The sequence below is a fragment of the Bos grunniens genome, chromosome 9 (assembly GCF_055505025.1).
Source record: "Bos grunniens cultivar Pamir isolate PY7600 chromosome 9, Bosgru_T2T1.0, whole genome shotgun sequence".
Classification (NCBI taxonomy): domain Eukaryota; kingdom Metazoa; phylum Chordata; class Mammalia; order Artiodactyla; family Bovidae; genus Bos; species Bos grunniens.
In genome coordinates, this window is record NC_141173.1 from 78,675,876 (window position 1) to 78,681,072 (window position 5,197).

General features: G+C 37.1%; 1 long non-coding RNA gene across 1 annotated transcript; it reads left to right on the forward strand.

Moving 5' to 3' along the window:
• Nucleotides 1-369: 369 nt before the first annotated feature.
• Nucleotides 370-2,496, forward strand: LOC147366234 (uncharacterized). Its single transcript, XR_015133281.1, has 2 exons — nt 370-456; nt 1,559-2,496. It is a non-coding gene; the product is annotated as an uncharacterized LOC147366234 (long non-coding RNA).
• Nucleotides 2,497-5,197: the final 2,701 nt, after the last annotated feature.

Sequence of the window (5,197 nt, forward strand, 5' to 3'; positions counted from 1 at the left end):
GTTTGCCACGAGGAAACAATTGGCCAGTTGTTTTATTATTTTTAAAAAATTATAAATTGACCCATATCCTTAAATGTACAATAAGTGTTATCAAATATGTAACAAAGCTAGTGTATGGAAAATGTATAATTTCCCCTAAGGGTTATTTGCTAATATGGAACACAGGCCTCTAAAATGTGATGAAAGGAAGGACTGTGGAACAATGGGTCATGATGGCTAATTTTATGGGGAACACATGCATACAATATAATTTAAAACACATGCTAAGGCAGTTATAGTAAAAGGCTCAGAGAATTAGAATGGAATTCTGCTTCATAAAAAAAGAAAACAGTTCCTTCTTTCTCCTGACAAAATTGCACTTCTCTTATAGGAAAAAGATCCCATTCACTAATGCTTTAACAACTGAAAGGCCCACCCACAAGCTTCACGTCTTTTCTCTCAAATCTCTTCCTTCAGGTATGGATCATCCTTTGTGGTTGATGTTTAGAGATGTGATATGAAACTGAAGACAAACGGTCCAATATGTACCTGAAATCTTTCTAATGCAATATTTATTAACTTTTTTCATAACTAAAATATTTTGCTATTTATTTAATCTCTCTCTTACAGAATGTGCTATATTCTATTAACAGGAATTTTAAGAGCGAGGAGTGGGTCATTCCTCCCATTCCCATTTCTAGGCAGAAGCTTTAGGTTTTAGGTGAAAACCTAAAGCCAGTCAGACTTTTGAGTGTATTATTTGGAAGATCTTTAAGGGTAGCCACACTATAAGCTTATCTGAGAAATTGCAATCATTTAACCACAGATTTTTTAAATTCATGCTCCTCTCCCAATAGAAAACAAACCAAAGAAAAAGAAAAATCTCTTATGATTTAAGTTTATCTTCCCTCCCCCTTTTCAATCTTTTATGAAGATGAAGAATTCATTAGTAACAAATTCTTCATAATTTATCATATCCTAGAATATAAATGTCAATTAATCATTAAAATTTAAACAAACTTTTTGAAAGTTTGTTGATACAATTTGTATAAAAATTTTTGAGGAGTGTAATTTTATACAATTCATCTTAGGCCTTCTCCTATAGATAACCTATTACAGTTTATTTCACCTTTACGTGTTTTATTTCTTTAAGAACTCAACAGTAAATAATTGGGTACTTGCTTTGAATCCACAGCCTCAAAACTAGAACAATTGTTAAGATAAAGATTTGACTTATATTTAAATTGTATGTTATAGTTCATAAAATGTGATCTGCTTTTTGCTAGAATTAATCAGATTGTACCAGAAAATGCCTCTCTAGCTGGGCTGTTCTTTCCAGCTTTTGATTTTTACCCACCTGGTCTACCTTGTTGGTAGCTCTCTGATCAACATGTCACTATGACCCACTCCCTCTCCATGAAGTAGACTCATGGTCACAGCCTATGTTTTAATAATGTTCCTGAAATTCCAAGCCTTTAATTCTGACTACGACAGTGTCTTGTAGATATCGAAGACATTAAGCTTTCCTATCCTGTTTATCACTTTGTAATTTTATAGACTTATTACTATTGCTTTAAAGGGCTTCCCTGGTGGTTCTGCTGGTAAAGAATCCGCCTGCCAATTCAGGAGACACAAGAGATGCGGGTTTGAACTCTGGGTTGAGAAGATCCCCTGGAGAAGGAAATGGTAACCCACTCCAGTATTCTTGCCTTGAAAATTCTATGGACAGTGGAGCCTGGTGAGCTACAGTCCACGGGGTCACAAAGAGTCAGACACAACTTAGCATGCACACACATTACTATTGTTTTAAGAATTTTTGTTAATTTCTATATGCCGTATAGAGTAAAAATCATATAATTGTGTATTTGAGATAATTATGGCTGAAATTTATAGTATATTTATCTTCAACTTTTCTTCTACATACATTTATTTTTTGCATAGACGTGATCAATTATGTTGTGGACTTCTTTAACGTATCAATGTATTTGTTTTCCCACATCACTAAAATAATTTAGAAAACATGATTTTTAATGAGTATATACTATTTCATTTACTTAAAGATTCCTTTATTGTTGAAATCTTTGTTTCCTTCAGAATCTTTCACTTGTGGAATAATAGGACCAAAGGCATGACGTTCTTTCATTCTCCTTATTATCAACAAATTCCCTTCAAAAAAGGTTGCCCAATTTATTCTTCCTCATACTGTATAGCAGATGCTAGCTTGTCACACCCTCACCAGCACTTAGTGATAATAGTTTTCAATTTTTTCTATTTACTTCCTTTGGTATATTTCTTTAATTACTAGTGAGAGAGAATACTTTTTGAGTATTTTTCATTTGTATTTCCTTTGAATTTTGGATCCATATCCTTAAAAATTTGTATGATTTATGCTTTCATGTTTTTACTTATTTATTTGTTGACCGCATGTGTGTATGTATAGATACTGTGTGCATGTATTTATATATTCAATCTTTCCAAATGTTTTTATTGGCATTAAAAAAAATTGACCTAAATTTTTTCATGGTTCATCATCATTTTCCTTTGTGAGTGCTTCCACTGGTTTCATGTTTAATAAGCTCTTTCTCAGAAATTCTTTACTTCACTGGAATACTTGTTATACTTGTCCCTGTCTTCCTAGGCTGGATGCACCAAAGAGCAAGACATAGTTTTACTTACTTGTGCATTCTCAATACTCACTGATCAGCAGAATGCCTGGAAACATACTAATGTCTAATGACATTTTTGGTAAAAATCCAGAAGCAATGCTATTGTAGTATCCTTTAGTTTTTGAAAAATAAGTTAGACTTCATTTAAGAATTAAATAGGTTCTTTGGAAAGCCATGGTAAACAGAAAGAAGGTCATAGGGTAGAGGTTTGTCAAAATTTTGTTGTGTAAGTCATGAAAAACATAAATAGTAGAAAAATCAGAGATACTGTACTTTGAATAAATAGTTTTTACACTTCTCTGGATTTTAATGTAATTTTAGTGATTTTTTAAAAAAGGAATATATATATATACAATATGTTTCTTAGGGTAACTTGCTGTGGTAGGCAGAATTCTGAGATGACCCCTGTGGCCCATCCCCTTTCTCCTTCCTCCTGCCAGGTGTCTGTGTCCTGTATGAGAGATATCTAGGATATGATAGCTGTCATTTTCATGACTATGTTACATTATATGGCCAAGGTAAGAGGATCTGACAGATGAAATCAAGGTCCCTAATCAGTTTAAAAGAAGGTTTAGGCCTTCTCTGAGATGAGATACTTAATTTCCTCTTGGCTTTGGAGAAATGAGCCACAGTGAGTACTACAGCAGCAAGAAAATGAATTCTGCCAATCATATCAACTTGGAAGAGGATACTGAGTCTCAGATTGGAATGCAGCCTTAACCAACACCTGAATCACTGTCCTGGAATATTCTAAGCAGAGGACTCAGTTAAGCCAGGCTCAGACTCCAGACCCGCTGGAAACTGTGAGATAAAGCTGCTACATTTGTGGTAAGTTGTTCTGTAACAACAGGAAATGAATATGCTTAGAAGTATCTATCAAACACATTAGAAATTTTGTAAACATTTTATGCAAAAGTTTGACCTTGGGAGGCCACCGAGAGGAGCAAACCCACGTCTAAGGAGCAGCGGCTGCACAGGCGCAGGAGGGCCGAGAGGAGCTACTCCATGTTTAAGGTCAGGAGGGGCATCTGTGAGGAGATATCCCTCGTCCAAGGTAAGGAGCAGCAGCTGCATGTTGCTGGAGCAGCCGTGAAGAGATACCCCATGTCCAAGGTAAGAGAAACCCAAGTTAGACAGTAGGTGTTGTGAGAGGCATCAGAGGGCAGACGCATTGAAACCATAATCACAGAAAACTAGCCAGTCTGATCACATGGACCACAGCCTTGTCTAACTCAATGAACTAAGCCATGCCCTGTGGGGCCACCCAAGACGGGCGGGTCATGGTGCAGAGGTCTGACAGAATGTGGTCCACTGGAGAAGGGAATGGCAAACCACTTCAGTATTCTTGCCTTGAGAACCCCATGAACAGTATGAAAAGGCAAAATGATAGGATACTGAAAGGGGAACTCCCTGGGTCAGTAGGTGCCCAATATGCTACTGGAGATCAGTGGAGAAATAACTCCAGAAAGAATGAAGGGAGGAAGCCAAAGCAAAAACAATACCCAGCTGTGGATGTGACTGGTGATAGAAGCAAGGTCTGATGCAGTAAAGAGCAATATTGCATAGGAACCTGGAATGTCAGGTCCATAAATCAAGGTAAATTGGAAGTGGTCAAACAGGAGATGGCAAGAGTAAACACTGACATTCTAGGAATCAGTGAACTAAAAGGGACTGGAATGGGTGAATTTAGCTCAGATGAACATTATATCTGCTACTGTGGGCAGGAATCCCTTAGAAGAAATGGAGTAGCCATCATGGTCAACAACAGAGTCCAAAATGCAGTACTTGGATGCAATCTCAAAAATGACAGAATGATCTCTGTTCGTTTCCAAGGAAAACCATTCAATATCATGGTAATCCAAGCCTATGCCCCAACCAGTAACGCTGAAGAAGCTGAAGTTGAACGGTTCTATGAAGACTTACAAGACCTTTTAGAACTAACACCCCAAAAAGATGTTTTCATTATGGGGGATGGAATGCAAAAGTAGGCAGTCAAGGAATACCTGGGGTAACAGGCAAATTTGGCCTTGGAGTACAGAATGAAGCAGGGCAAAGGCTAAAGAGTTTTGCCAAGAGAACGCACTGGTCATAGCAAACACTCTTCCAATAACACAAGAGAAGACTCTACAGATGGACATCAGCAGATGGTAAACACCAAAATCAGACTGATTATATTCTTTGCAGCCACAGATGGAGAAGCTCTATACAGTCAGCAAAAACAAGACCTGGAGCTGACTGTGGCTCAGATCATGAATTCCTTATTGCCAAATTCAGACTTAAATTGAAGAAAGTGCAGAAAACCATTAGACCATTCAGGTATGACCTAAATCATATCGCTTATGATTATACAGTGGAAGTGAGAAATAGATTTAAGGGACTAGATCTGATAGACAGAGTGCCTGATGAACTATGGACAGAGGTTTGACACTGTATAGGAGACAGGGATCAAGACCATCCCCATGGAAAAGAAATGCAAAAAAGCAAAATAGCTGTCTAAGGAGGCCTTACAAATAGCTGTGAAAAGAAGAGAAGTGAAAAGCAAAGGAAAAAGG